The following is a 16,858-nucleotide window of genomic DNA, read 5'->3' as shown; positions in this document are numbered from 1 at the left end:
ACTGCCTGGGGCGGCCAGCAAGCCGAGGCTGGGCCAGGAGCATGGGTCAGGAGCCGGTCTGGTGACAGGGCCATGCTCAGGCCAAGGCGGGAAGCCAGCCCACAGGCCGGGGCCAGGGTGCAGATGAGCGGGGCCTGCGGTGGGCGCACGGCCGCCATGCGGGCAAGGCCACGCACTGAGCTGCGGCTGGCACGGCTGGCACGCAGCTCCCACAGAAGGGGGCCAGCCTGCGCTGGACCGCCCCGCAGAGCTGTCTGGCAGCTCCCCGCGGTCACCAGAGGGAAGGAGGGGCAGCCCTCAGCTGCGCTCTCTCCAAGCTGGCCCTGAGCCCAGCAGCCACATCCCCAGCAGGGCGTGCAGGCAGGGCCCTTACCGCCATTTGCGTCCCAAGGTGTGCTGCCCTTTTTTCCCTGCTTCAAGGAGGAGCACGGGAGCAGATGGTAGCCACTTTAACTGTGCAAGTGTAAGTAACACCTAAGTTTCAAACTTTTACAGCTTTCCATTGACCTGGTCGTCTACGTAGGTAGAAAACTATGCTATGATGATGACTTAATGAGCAATTGCTTTGTGAGCGCTTATGCTGGTCAAGGAAATGTATGTTTCTATTTTTTGCCCTGATTTCTTTTCCGTAGCATGGCAGCTTCCTTCACCAGGCGTTGAGTAGGTTTTATCTGTTCCAGGCACTGAAAGAAAATCCATTTCTCTGGCATTTGGGGTGAGACAGAAGAGATGTATTGTGTGCTGTCTAGTTTCTTGGCTAAGTAAGAAATAGGAAATGCTATCAGATTATTGTGATATCCAAAAATAATTGTTTAAACATTTTCTTCTGTGTTAGGCACCACTAGCCTAACGAGTAGTATAGTTTCTTTTCTTCTCTTTAGCACACTGGAGAAAAAACGTTCATGCCCAGAGGTCTGTGGGATGCCAGGGTTTCAGTGGGGGAGTGACAGAGAAAGAAGCAGTTTCTTTCTATTCATCGACTGAGAGATCCAGGAAAAAAAATTTCATTCAAGACTTTGGCAAAATTCCCAACAATTTTAGTGGTACATGAGTTTCACACACAGCCTGTACTTATTAGGTTATTACTCAGGGTGTATTCATTTAGAATGGATTGTAGTTTTGTGATAGCCTGTAATTGGAAAGTGTATTAGGAGAAAAGGAGAAGATTTGGCTTTCCTAATAAAAGGAAAACAATCATCACTTTTTCTTTCCAACTGCGGTATGAACTGAGAACAGTTTAGTTTACTTGGCAGGTGTGAGGTTTGCGGCATTATTTGTTGAAGAAGGTCTTTCCCAAAGTGATACAGATGATGTGCATAAAGCTGCCCTTTGTTGGGTGAATTATTATGAGGGCAGTTTCCCAAACACAGTAAATTTACCAAACTGTTAGGCTTTGTTTTTTATCATGTAATTGACATACGCTTTGGATTTCCTGTATAAAAAAATAAAATTTAGAATTTTCACAAGTCTGATGATGTTAGTTAATGCAGGCCTGTACCAAAAAATGTTTCAGGACTGTAATATATGAAACATCATGTTCATATATATCTCAATATAAAGATATGTTAACATGGTTATCTGGAGCATACATGCATGTAGTGCAACAATAACATAAGTACAAAAAATATGAAACGTAACATGGCTGGAGAAAAATGCTTTAACAATGCAAACAAATAATGAATAAATATAAATTTGCTTAACCCCTCCATTGTGGTTAAGATCTGATATGGCCATTAATTTAATTTTTAATACCGTTGGTAGATAAATAAAATGCCTTTGCTATGCAAATAATGCTTTTTTTGAGAAATCCAATGTGAAGTGCAAGTATAAAAATAAGTTAAATTTAAATATGAGACTATTAAAGTAACTCAGTGTATCTTTTGAATGACTACTAAAAAAAATAAAGCAAAGAATACAAGCTTGTCAAATATACATTATAAATAAATTTAGGTGAAAATGGATGACTAGATACAACAAAGAGACGACCAAATAATGAAGGGCTAAAAGGGTGGTTGTTACATCTGATGTACTTCATTGTATATTGTAAGTAATTGCTATCCATAAAAAATTCCATGGCTTCTGTATAAGAAAAAAGAGACAATTTGACAGGCAACACTAGTAGTAACCGACAGCAAGTACAAATCCTTGGCAACTGTCATTATCCTGCTGTTGAATTCACATCCAAAACTGTGTGATAACTTTGACCTGTATAGCTTTTACTGAACCAGTGTCTGTTAACTTAACTTGGTTTTTCACTTATGGAACAAAGTATTAGTCATATGCAAATTTATTTATCTTAGAAAACTGTATGGACTGTTTACATTTCTTTAGCAAACTGTTGTTTTCTATTTAAAGAAGTAATGTGGTGAAATGTGCTTTACTTTGACAATAATGAATAATCAGAAAATTGCACTAGAGCAATAGAATAAAACTTTTGATCTGATGTTGCTAAACAATTTCAGCCTGCAGAACTACCTGAAAGTAAAGGTTCATTTTGTAATAATTACAAAAAGACCGCAGTGCTTTGGTCTTTAACAAACAGCAGTTTATTTGCTTTTAAATGGGAAAAAAGTTTTTAGAGCTCTTTAGGTTTTTAGTTTTTTTCATTTTTTTCCCATTTAAATTTCTGGTTTCAAAATCTTTTCTCTCTTTATCTCTATCTGGGCATCTTTACTTGTGCCATAAAAATAGGATCGCAACATCTGGGTCCTAGCAGCTAGCAAAATTTACCATTGACTAAGAAGAAATTAATATGGAGTACCAAGCTGTTATTCCTGGCTGGTGACCACCATTTCAAATTGACTCTTTTATGTGGATATCACATATCAAGACTTTCATTTTATGGTGTTTAATCTTCAGCAGGATGGTCACCAGGGTTACATCTAAATTTGAGTTTTCTCAAAGTATGAAAAAATGCTTGCATTTTCTGTTTGAAACCACATCAGTTAAAGAATTGGAGTGTGTGCAGATGTAGCCTAAGCTTTACATGCACTGTACCGATAAATGTTGTGATGGTGGGAAATTTTAAGAAAAAGCTGGACAAGGACTGGGGATCAATAACAGTAGTAGTCCTGTAGGTATTTTCCCTATATAGTGTAATTTAGTGACAGGACGTTTCGTAGGTACTGTGTATTGTTGAAAAGTAGTAGCTGTTTGCTACACCAGACCACTTTACATAATGGTTTACTTGTCACATAAACAAGATAGCTCTTAGTTAATACCAACAGTATTTTTAATATTCCATCAAAATAGTTCATGAGTAGTAAGTAAGGATGTTATCTGCTAAAGAAGGAAGTTATTGACAGAATAATGACAATTAATAGATTTTTGTCGTATAAAGAAATTTGTTTCTGGTTTTGTAGTTACGTCCCTGCTTTTGAAGTGGGTAACAAAATGGTCTTTTAAGAAAAATAATATTTACAAAAAATTCTGTCCTCTTGCTTTCACTAGTCTGAATACAAAATACAGCATAGTGTGTCCAGAGTCATAATACTAAAAAGAGTTTTGTTTGAACTCCAATATTTAGTACTCCTCTGATAGTATATTAGTTTAGAGATTTCCTAGGTAAACCTACTGCAATCCATGTGGATGAATTTTGAAGTTTTGTTGTGACATTATTTTTACAATTTATAATGGGAATATTCGGACACTTAAGAATTATTTGAATATGAAAGAAGAATGAGGGCTTAGTCTAATCTGATTCCTTTCTTGCTTCTTTTTGATCTTTGATACTAATGTTGGCACAGCTACACTAGTGCTAACTTGGATCTTCCAAAGACTGCATAAAATTAGGTTGTGTGGTTGTCATATGGGTAAATATTCCATCTAGACTTTTGGTCTATGGTATGAAGTAATTTTGTGCCATTAATAGTAGCCTTAAATGGAAAGTTGGAAGCTTTTGTTCTCATTATTTTTAATGCTTTTATGCAAATAAAATATATTTTTTAAAAAACTTTGTGAGATAATTTTATGTTCATTTTGCATAAAGAAAGGCTAACACAGAGTCAGTGCTAGTGCAGTTTAGTATAGCTGGAATACCTACTGTATCTCACTATAATCCTGTCCTATAGCACTTTATACAATTCCCATTCTGATTTTAGCTTGTGCAAAGATTAATTGAGCTGAACAGATAAAAGAATCAGGATGAAACTATTAACAGTTTTGTAAGGTGTTTTCCAGCTTTAAGTTGTTGTAGGCTTTTCTGAAGTCTGTACAATCAGTAGTAGTTTAAAGTAGTTGAAAGATCAGAGCAAAAAGATAAAATTTTAACTATATTTATTATATTTCTGTTTCAGAAAATGTTTCCCTCGCTATGCAAAAATAGCTGTTAAAAATAAGGGAAGTGAAGCAAAGCTCTAGACAACTTCTATTTGCCCATAACATTTGCTGGCAATCAGCAATGGTATCAAGAAGGTCAAGACTTCAAGATTGTTCTACACATCAAACAAAATCAGTTCAGAGCTGTGATGGAGTATCAGACATATAGACAGCTACAAATCAAGCAGTACAGACAATTTCTGTCTTATATCACCATCCAAGAGAAACAGAGCTGAAAGTGTACCCACAGGTCAGCTAAGGTAATCAAAGCTCTTCTCTGTTGCTTTTAATCATGACTCCTGCAGTTCAGTCACCTTGTAATGATGATTCAGTTGGTATACTAAACCAGACCTTGTTAATTTTTATTCAGATGTCTTACCCTAACAATTTCTTACAGTATATCCTTTTTAAAACCTTATTGATTTCATTAAACATTTCTGAAAGACAAATAAAATGACAATAAACCAGGCTTCCAAGTTTGCTTTACAAATTTTTAATGGACTTAACAATAGCTAGGAAATATCCACCAAGTTGACCCTCTGTGAAGGAGAATGTGATTCTCCATAATTAATCCAAAATGAATTGATTCTGTCTGGAAAATCCAAGAGGACAATTGGATTCTGCAATGTACCATAAAGGTGATTAAAGTGAAGACCTGGTGAACAAAAGTGTATTTTAGTGTGTTTAATTTAGATCTCCTCATCAAAAGCTTTTTGTTGTGCCTTTATTTTGAGTAGGGAAATTGTTGTAAACTGAGACAAAACTAGATTATAGTTATCATGATATCCCCTCATGCAGATGTGTGCAGATGTGACCTCAAATACAATACAAATAGCTCTAAATTTCTTTTTTGTAAACATTTTCTGAAAGTGCTTTATCCAAAACCATCAAAGTATTTGCAGTTGTTAATTTTGTATGATAAGACACGTATTTTAATATACTTGTCCCCTGGTATATGAAAGTCTTAAACTTTAAACCCAAACAGAAAATATATTGATACTTTTGAAGGGGGCCACATTCTGGCTTTCTTATTTATGTGGTTTAGGACTCAACACCAATGTAGCTACACTGATTTAATAGCATTATTTGCTTAAGAAATGCTAAAAAGACAAAAAACCTAAAAGTCTCATGTGGCCATTTTGTCATTCAAGAAATGTGGAAACTAAAATATATCAGATTACCTACATGCCATTATGGTTTAAGTGAAGTATCAGTTCAATGCTGGTTGGAATGATTGGAAAAATTCCCAAGGTTTTTCATGGGAGGTAAATTAAAATTTTAAGCCGCAAACCAGTTTGGAGTTCTGCATGGGAACCTCTTGTTGCAGACTAGGATGGAGACCTTATGTCACAAATGTTCTATCTGAAGTATGGCATTCTGTTATAAATCTGCTTTCCCCTCCTTTTTTTTTTTTTTCTCTTTCTTTTAAAAAATAGTCTTACCGTGTTATTATTTAGAAGTTTGTGGTACGAGCATTTTGAAGTACTATGATTTTTTGGAAAAATTGATTATTAATTTATTTAATTTTGTTCTGGCAGCTGCATTGAATATATTTTGCTATCTGGGGAACAGAAACAATTAACGATAAGACACAGTCTGCAGTCACTGTACAGGCATAATTGCTGTCAATTTGATTGAAATTTTGCCTGAGAAAAGCTTATCATGAGTTCTTATTTTTTAAAACTAGAAGCAGTAACCTGCATACTATACACTGAAAGTGCTCTTTAATTACAGGTTTTCTCAGAATCAATAAAATTATATTTTATATTTATTTGTGGTGATAGATTCTGAAAAATAATTTTAAAATTAGATGATTTATTTTCATGTGAAATTCTTAAGATATTTCATAAAAGAACTTCATAGTGGAATGAAGCGACTACTTTCCAAGTATTCTACAAGTTCTGATTAAACTCAATTTGGGACAGATTAAGTCTATTTTGCTTATAACAGTCCAATTTTCTATATTTATAAATTAGGTGCTGCAAACTGAATTCTTAAACTGTGAAGAATTTTAATGACCATATGTTTGGATTTTCTTTTCACACAATTATTATAAAAGTGAAAAAAAAAAAGAGAAAAAAATTGGAAAAGAATAAGACGGCTATCTTGGATTGTTTCTTTAATATCTTATACTGGATTTTTTCAACAGAATTAACTGTGCTCTCTGCTTCAAAACTCTGGCATGTCCAGAGGTCATTTGAAGTATCCAAAGTTATTAAGCAGTGGCCGAATGTAATCATACTCATAGCTTACAAAAATGGCACAAGAAAGATCTTCGCGAAAGTTTCTGTGGTCTTTAATTAAGCCAGTAACCTCTAACAGAAATTTTCTTGCATGCATAAAGTTGATTTGTTGCGTTTGCTTCAAACTCTAGTGTAAATCCTTTTTTCCTTAAAAACAAGCTTATATGAAAATTTTTGTCCCTTGTACTATGTTGCTAAAATGTGTGACTTGTTAAAAAATCTTATAAATGTTAAGTGAAATCAGTTACAGCTTAATGTACAATGTTATTTGACATTAAAAGGCAAGAGCACAATACTTTTAAATCACTCTTTTTAAGGTTATGTGTTTTTCTTATCCTATGATTTCTAGTAATAGTCACTAAAATACTAAATGACTTGTAGTGCAGTTGCTATGATTGGTAAATTAGCGGAGAGAGGATTTTTTATTTCCAATTTTATTTTTTCTAAATAGATATTGGTCATAAAATAAATACGTTTGTAATCAGTATTCCTTACCTCTTGCATTCATTTAGCTGCTGGAGGAGTGCTCTGAAAAGCTGAATCTGAACATGGCTGCACAATGAGTGTTCTTGGCAGACAGCACTGAAGTACTAGAACCTAAAGACATACCCCATGATGCCGACGTTTATATTTCAACTGGAGAGACCTTTTAATATCCATTCAAAAAAATAAAAGGTAAATAAAACCACCTCAAAAACCAAAATGAGAACCCCCAGCAAATGGCTTAAGGGGTGCAATTAAAAATGATTTTCACCCTGTCTTTTTGCATGGTTTAACAAAACTAATGTTTACTCATTTACAGCTCAGTAAGAGGATAATGTGCTTAATGAAAGAAAAATCTACTGACAGCCACGTTTATTGCCCTTCATTAGCATTGGTACTTAATTTAATATAGATCTGAATAGACATTAGGGAGCCTGCAGGAGGTTAAATGGTGAAAATGTAAAGAGATTATTGAATTTACTGTTTAGTTTCAATGACATTCAAAAAGACATAATTAATTAGGCTTATTCCACTAGCAAAAATATTCCAGAATATAAGATTGGATTAATTAATGTCATTCTTTCAAAATTTTTGAAAGTTTAATACAGCAATAGGTAATATCTACTTTACTATGATTTATTAATTGTAGATTGTTTGGTAAGAACATTATTGATATTTTTCTTCTTTCGTTCTCATTCCTTTACCAAACTAGTAATTATGTTTTATTTTTTTACAAGGGGGAAAAACTATTTCTGAATCCTTTACAGTTTAAATGTGAATGTAAATGTTTCTCTGTCATATTTTACGATCATGAAGTACCTTGTGAGATTTCTGCAGCAAATTTGTGCTAACATTTTATAACATGTAGCTTAAATAGGGTTCAGTATCAAATTCAAGATACCAGTTGGGTATTTTATTAAGCTATTAATTCAACTGTCATTTGTGGTAAAGAACTTTTAATTGATATAAACTAATGTATTATAAAGATCAAAATTATTATTAGGATAGTGTATATGTAGGTAGGAATCTACAATTCCAGTGTACAATTACAATGAGAAATGCAAATAAGATAAATTGTTTAACATTATGTGAAATATTCCAATTTGTATAATCGTGTAGTAGTAAAATGTGTGATATGTTTTTTTAAAGTTAGGGATAGCAAAGAAGAAAAACGAAAGACAAATCGTTCAACTACCGTGCATATTTTCTATATATGTTGTATACATTTTATATACACACATACATACATACATATATATATATGCACTTTTGGGCATTATTTTTTCTTATTTCTTTAGAAATAAGCCTTTGGGGTTTTTGTCCAACAGTTTTTAAATAGCATTTGTTATCTTGGGAAGTATTAGGAGATATACATTAGTGTTGAATCTTTCATTCTGAATTTCAAAATAGCGTCTTTCACTAAGTCTTTTACGGATGGATATGACTTGGTACAAATACATTTCAAGAAGATATCTGTATAGTACTCATTACTGGGTTTTTGCCTAAGAAAATGCTTACAATATACCACTTTGTGTGCACATAAAAATCTAATATTAATTAGTAGAGCCTTTATGATGTAAGCCCAGTAATTAAAAGTTTGTTTACATATTTATGGCGGTATTAATGAATGAAACTTATTTTAGTAAGCCTGTGTCTTACATGATGAATTTTATATATGCTAAGCTGTTTTTGATAACACAAAAATTATTCTGAGTACAATACAGGTGATTCAGTCGCTAGAACGGCTGTAATGAATGGGCTATATATTTAGTAAAAGGCACAGACCTTTGTGTTTATTCTTGCAAAAGTGTATGATAAAACTGCTATTTGTACTGTATGAATCATTTACACGACTGTATTATTGCAGTATTTTTATGTGTACTGCTCTGATTTGTTACAAGGTGTTCACTGGTACTCTTATTATAGTTTCTCCATGCATACGACTTGAGTGTTATGATAGATTTTCAAATTCATTAAGCGAGTCTTTTTTTCTTTCTCATTTTCCTCTTGCAAGCCAAGTTCAAAACAAAAACTTCTGTGCTTTGTCTGCATATCTTTGGCTGTGTTTCATTGTGACATGCACTGCTGTTCTTTTAGCACCAAAATGTTGGCACACATTACTGAAAATTTCACACCATCTCTTGCTGGATCAGCAAGCTTAACCTACCAAAATCTGGTGTTGTTGAATGGTTTTTGACTGATAATCAATCTTTTTGCTGCTCGACAGTTGTTGCTGGGACACAGAGTAGAGCAGGTGGCAGATGTGCCTTGTCTTTTGAGAAAAGAAAGAGTAGGTGAGCTTGGGCACAGAGTAACATATTGTGTGTCCATTAAAAGGGTAAGTATAACAGGAAAAAGTCACTGCTTTAGGTAGAAAAGCCTCCAATACCAGAAAATAGGCCTTTTTCCACCCCTATTTACAAGTCTACTAGAACTGGAATATAACAGTAGTGTAGAATTCGATATACTAAAAAATCATAACTGATGTTAAAAACATCATAAATTCTCTGTTTAATGTTGCACAGTACTTTGCTTACATTTTTTTTTATTTCTACATAGTATGAATGGCAATGTACACATTTAAAAAAAACCCTACAATATACTAAAGATAGGTTTTAGAGATGTATAAAAATATCGAAATAGATGGTACGTATTTTATATTATCTTTCTCTAGCCCAAGACTGAGAAGAGAGCATAGAGTAGTATGACTTGTCCGTATAAACATTGATTGCTGCATTTGAGTCCTTAATGCAGAGACAACAAGGTCAAATGTCAGTAAGAAATCTTTTTTTTTGTATGGTAATGGAAGATCAGTGATATACTGTAAAGCCCTGACCCTGCAGATATGTACAAGTGGTCCCATGGAAAGCAGAGAGACTTCTTACATGTGTAGTTGCACACAAATATTTGCAAGAGGAGTGCCTTTGTGGTAATCTGTATCTCAAGTACTGTATAAATCACAGTCTGTCAGAATTGTAACATCTTGCATATATTTTCATTGCTTCAAGTGGTATAAATACCTGGGTAAAGTACAATTCCCAGTGATGCTGATGTCTTGGTTTATTTGAATTTTTTCACCTTCTCGTCTTTCTGACCTTTTAAAATTTAAATTGAGATTCAGATTAAGTGACTAAGGATTGAAACATAAGTTGATAAATTGCATGGTCCAGGATAAAAATTGAAAGCCGTTGCTTCTTTTAATTTAATCCAATATTTATAATAGATACATGTGACATCAGTTATAAGGTGCCATCCCAACAGATGTTTAGAAAACAAAAAAGCATCAAGTCTCAAGCATTTAAAACATATTTTTAGGGAATATTGTGGAACTAGTGTATTGCAGAACTGTGCCAAAGAGTTAATGCTCTGTAGTATGTTGTTCTTCCATGTAATTTGGTGATGATCAATGGTCCTATTTAATAATTGTTCATTGGAAATATATGCAAGACCACATACTTCAGAGTTTCTTTGCAGATACTTATATATTTAGCAGTTACTGAATTGCAGAATATATTGGATGTTCTTATTTAGTCTTTTTAATAGCTTGTGTTTCTCCTGTCAGCTTTTATTGTACCCCTACACCTCTTTACAATTGAGTTTCAGATGTCTCCAGTGTACTGAATTTTTTCTGTATTAGTTACCAATTTCTTAAACTATTAGTAATTTCCTTCTATTGAATTGAATTCCAGTGACATTAGGAACCTTGCCCAATAAAATAATCTATTAGCTATTACTCCTTCATAAAAAGTTTGGTTATTTTATCAGTCATGCTATTGTGGAAAGCATGCCTTCTTCTAAACTTCATCCTTCATCCAGTAATTTTTCAGTTTCTGTCTTTGCCATAAGCATACCTTCTTCTAAACTTCATCCTTCATCCAGTAATTTTTCAGTTTCTGTCTTTGCCATTTGCCTTCATTGTGCTTCAGCATTACTAAGTTGGAGGCAAAAGAGTTTTGGCTGGTCATTCAATTGTGGACTTAGACTGCAATCCAAAACCAGTCATGCTCAGGTCTAATTCACTGTACTACCGAGAGTAACTTCAGTGATTTTTGCAGGAGCCTTCAGACTGGTGAAGCTAAGCATTTCTACAGATATATGACTATACTTACTAGAGCTCTGCTGACTGTAATGGGAACTAAGATGTCTAGCTCACATACAGATAATTTACAAGTAGACGCCTAATTTAGCTGTTCTGATGTTAAACTGAATCACTCCTACAGACAGCATTTTGGCCAAAATGCTATTGTTGATATGCCATGTTCACGTATTTTTTGTAAGTCATACTGACAAGGATTCCTTGCACAGAGCATGGTCCACTTTGCTGATCACATAAGGCACTTCATCTGATGAATGCATCTTATTGCGTGGGTACAGAGGGTTGTTCATGACCTACCTCCAGCTCTCATTAGGTGGATCACTATAGTAAAAGAACACTAGACGTGGAAACGATTAGTACACAAATGCTCACATTTTTACTACCTAGCCAAAATGTGTATGTTTCCAGTACTGAGTGCTGAAACTAAAACTAAAAATAATGAGTAAGATTTTGTGTCTTTGTACTAAACTGTGACAAGGAGGCCACTAGGGAAAGTAATCCCATATTTAGTGTTCTTAATGGTGCATTTCAGGTCTGTATTTAAATGAAGAGATAAAGATTTATTTATTTATTTAATAAAATTTACATATCATGAGAACTACAAAGAAATAATTTACTGAGACAGGTTCCAATTGACAGTACATTTAAATAGTGTGAATTTAAATAGTGTGAATACATTTAAAATAGGACATCTTGTCTACAAAGAGTAAGTGTCAGTGGAATGATGGATTCTTACCGTTCTAACTATTGACTGATTTGGAAATGTTTCAATTCCAAGCAGCATCCTAAATAATATTTTTCTCATTAATGCATAACATTTGAAGTTGTTACATTTTATTTTTCAGAAAAAATGCATCTGCTCTATGAACTTGAAGTTTATACATTTTATTACAGACTGTCCTGTAATTACTGTATTATATGTTATTATTTCAGTATATTTGTACTGGAATTTTGATTTGAAAATGGAATATGCTATAACAAGTAGTCATAAAATATGCAGAAATGCATATCTCATCATATATTATGAGCTTATCCATCTTGCAGGTAGAAGATCTCAAGCTGCACAACAGAAATTTGTTGTAAGCTATAAAAGTTTCCTCTTGAATTGTCATATATCAAAGTAGAATTGAACACTTAGAAAACAGCTTGATCATACCCTGAAAAGTTAGAATGACAAAAACCTGTTTTTTGAGAGGAATGCTAGTAAAACCTGGATTATGTTTTGTTTTAAGGATTTCTAACAGAAAATTAATTTTAGTCTTTTCCTATGGAAAATTTAGATTCAAATTATTGTTAGAGATCTTACAGCCCTCTTGTATTATGGGTACCCTTTTGAAGTCTGAAATATGCCAATTTCTCAGCTATTTTGGAACTCTTCACAAAATTTAAGCCTACCTTCTAGCCACTCAATGGCATTGAAATCTAGTGGGTTTTATACAGGAATGTAGTGGTAATATCCCACCTTTAATATGCTGTGTCTTTTCCTCCTTTTGATTTATCACTTAGCAAACTCTACGGCTTCCTTTGGCACAAGAAGCAAAGATAGATATAGAGTTCCCCCAAGAGCTGCCACAGCAGGTTTTGATAAATATGTTTCTCTGAACAACATATATGCAGTCTTATTGATGGCACAATAATCATAGCAAACGTATATTGTCAGGCTTTAACTTTCTTGGTTTCAGGCTTCACTCTCCTGTCCATTAGTTTTGGTACTTTGTTAAAGAAATATGAGAAACCTTTGTGGTATACTTGATGATGCTCATTCGTAAAGACATTTTCCTCTATGACAGATTGACCAGATGCTTGATTTCTGAGAACAACCAATACACTTTATGGAGTGAGAGATGACAATTTAACTACAAGTTATTAACTGATAGTCCAGTGTGATAAAACCTTTACATACACAGCCATAGCCACGCACACATGTACACATCCACATGCGCATAAATAAAACCAAGTAAGGCAAATTGGTCAGAGTAGAAAAATCACCAGAAGGAATATTTTTTCAAGAATAGTTTGTTTGGGATTATTTTTTTTTTTTTAATTTATTACAGTTAAAAAGCTGCAATTCAAAATTTACTTAAGCATAAGATTAGTTATACATATGGAATTGTTTAGATAACCAGTAAACACATAATATGATGCTAAACAGAGATGACAACCCTTTATAGATAGCCTTGACTTTTTTGTTGAGGAGAACTGATTTTATGAAATGGTAGTATCTACTACATCCCATATTTATATAAATACCCTATTTATTACCTTTTTTCTTACAGTTTCTCTTGAACAACTGTTTTTCATATTGTACTCTTGTTTAGGGCAGCAAAGAATGATACTGTATTAGTTAGGTGTTACTACTGTGTTTTGCGGAGACGTGGACTCTGATGCCTTGTGCAGAATCCACTTGAATTTGAAGGGAGAGATACAGCTTCCTTCATAGATTTCTGCATTAGGTCCTCAAGCTATAAAATGTCTGGATATGAAATGCTGTCTTTCTGTATATTTTTATGGTATCTACAGCAGTGGGAACATAATCATGGTAAAGAAGTCAGCAATTTGTAAGAAAAAAAAAAGAATAATGCTATTTTCTAGACTGGAAAAATATTTTCTAAATGTGGCTTAAAATTGTATCTTGAATAAAAGAACATAGAAACAACAAGGTACAGCCAAAACAATGTAGACTGAACGTGAAAAGTACAGTTCTGTCTAATCAGTAGTTGAACTTAGTCCTAACACCTCCCCAACAGTATCCCAGAAGACAAATGCAGGCTAAATTTTGAGTTATAAGAAGGTTTTGTCCATACCTTTCACATAACAACAGGTAAGGATCTTGGCCTATAGAACCTTTGTCTTAGTTCCTTTATTTGCACTAAGCAGGAGTGTTAAAATGAAAATTTCTTTGAGAAATGCAAAACATCGAGATCCATATCCCCACTAACCTGTAGATTGCAGTAAGATTCTACTTAAAATCACTTATAATTACATCTCTGACCCCTGATGTAAAAAACCACCCTCAAACCAAAATTGATTGCCAGCTGTGTGGAATGGAGAAATTCATCCCAATTCAGGACAAGACAGACAGTCTTCGAACTATTATCATTCTAGAGCCGGTGAACGTTAAGTTCAGGAGAAAAATTTGAGAGAAATGGGGAAGATAAACATAGAGCACTGGTGACTAAAAGGCATTCTCTCTCTTCTCTCTGCCAAATGGAAGAAAATTGTTTCATTGTAAACCATCAACCTATCAATTGAATTTTGGGCTGAGAGCCAAAAAGTTGGAGAGTCTTGACATTTCACCCAGTCTCTATATGTTTTTATCATACTGCATTGTTGCTGCAGTCTCTTCAGGGCTTATCTTATTTATTCTGTTTGGCATTTACACCTGTTTAATTCCCCAAGTAATTTCAGGTTTATTTGAGTGTAAATAAGGGAAGAATTCAGAGGAAATGACATGAACAAATGTTAATTATTACTTTTAAACTGTACCAACACAGAATTTTTGATTTCTGGAAACAATTTTCATTGTCTTCTGGACTGTTTAAGTATAATCATAGGATTTTTTGCTTAATTTTTAATATTGATTGCCTATTTTGTTAGACTAATATTAGCAATTTTTTTGGTAATCATTTACATATTTTCAATTATTTCCCAAATGGAATGTAACTTCATTTTTTTTAAAAGGAAATATAATATGAATTTTATAAAGACATTTTTAGATTTCAGATCCCTATTACATAAAATATAGTGAAAAACATTGATCATTCATTGATGAACCTAAACTTTTGTGTTTTGTGAAAAGTATATAAAAACCTTTTCACAATCTGGGAGTCTTTTTTAGTTTAAATGGACACTAGTACCATGACCTATTTTCCTGAAGAGTTCATAGAAAAGTTCAGGGCAAGGGGATGAAATATGTTGATTGGCAGAGAAGATGGATGTTTGTAATTTTAATCAAATTTAGAATTAAGACATACTTCAAATAATATGTCAGACTAGTGTTAGTGGATTTAAAATCTAATGACAAGTGCTGTCATTATTAGTTAAATATAGCCATTGTGCCTGTGGCAATAAATGATGACACTTCAGAACATGCAGAAACAAAAAACTCTCAAGTATTTAAAGAAAAGGGAGTGACTGTAAAGTTAGTTACGCAGGAATGCGACCCGGGTATAATATGTTTCCTAAATACAGCAGCATCTCTAATTTGAACAGAGGACATAACTGAATGCAACATAATGTGTTGTTACTACTAGTGTTTAAATTTTAGGAAACTTGGGCCTTTCTTCCTATTTCATAAGTGTATACCAGGAAATTTCATATTTATTATATTAATACTTGATTGTATTAATATATAAGAAATATTTCAGATTCCTGTCTCTGTTACAGATCTGTACACTTTAAAATGTATCACTCAATTTTCATAATCTTAAAACATGGGAACTGAGAAAATTATGTCCTGTTTTTAATAGATTAAAATATTTTTTTTCAGATAATAAATTCTGGATTCATGAGGTTATGAAGGTTATTTGAGGTATTGGTGTTTATTTCTGTCAAGGTGAGGAAAGTGAAAGAAGTTGAGAGAGATGTGTCTGAGTACATATGCATAATATACTATATAGTACACAATATCAATATATTTGTAATACCATATGCTAGTCCCTTTAAAAGGACATTCCTTTTTATTATCATTCAAAGAAATCTTCTTACATCTCTGTAAATCTTGTTTCAACAGTGATAGTATAAGGCAATTGTGAATGAAGGGGATAGGTGTTGGGAAACTGAATTTTGAAATAAATTCAATGTAACAGGAAATGCATGTAACAGAAACCTGGGCTCAGATCATGAACAGTATAGTCAGTACTTAGATGTGGAGTGTTAAATGAAAATTTTAGTGCTCTGTGAGGTTATATTTGTTATTCTGCAAGTGACAGTCTTGTGAACCCCTGTGTCATCATATTAAGAATTCGTTTGCTGGAGAAAGGTATTCCTTGGCATATGAATTGAGCAGTAATTCTGCTATCTTGAGATGATTAAAGATTTACAGCCATTTGAACTAGCAGTAACAGTGTTGCTGTGTGTTTTGGAGGGAGTGTGGTTGTTACTTCTGTTTAGGTGATACATTCTGCTTATCCACAGCTCTCAGTGTAATGCCAATTTGCTGAGTTAATCTTCACTTTCTGTACCAAGTTCTTGACTAGTGTTGCTGATCTTGTGTAAATAATTTCAATAGCTAACATTAAGCATAATACCAAGCATATAATTTAATTTTTGAATGCTATGGTGAATTTTGGCATAAACATTTATGTAAATGATGTGTATAAAAAAACAAGATTAAGATTTGTAAATTTGCAGTATCAAGCACTTAGCATTTACTTAGTGGTTAACAAATTAAGGTACATTATGGTTGGAAGTAGCTTATACAATTATCTGCTACACGGTAGCAGATATACTGAGAATCACAGAATAATTTGTCTTGAAAAGGACCTCTGCAGATCATCTACTCCAATCTTCTCAAATAGGGCTAACTTTCAAGGGAAGACATGTTGCTTGGGACATTATCCAGTCTAGTTCTGAAAATTTCCCATCTTTTAAAATTCCCTGGCCTCTCTAGGCAAGCCATTTAACTGTTTAATTACTGTTTGGGGTATTTTTTCCTCATTACATTTAGTTGAATTTTCCCTTGCTGCAGCTGTGACTGTTTCCTCATGTCCTTTTAATG

This window comes from Falco cherrug, chromosome 10, assembly GCF_023634085.1.
Source record: "Falco cherrug isolate bFalChe1 chromosome 10, bFalChe1.pri, whole genome shotgun sequence".
In the NCBI taxonomy this organism is placed as follows: Eukaryota; Metazoa; Chordata; class Aves; order Falconiformes; family Falconidae; genus Falco; species Falco cherrug.
This window is presented reverse-complemented; position numbering follows the sequence as displayed.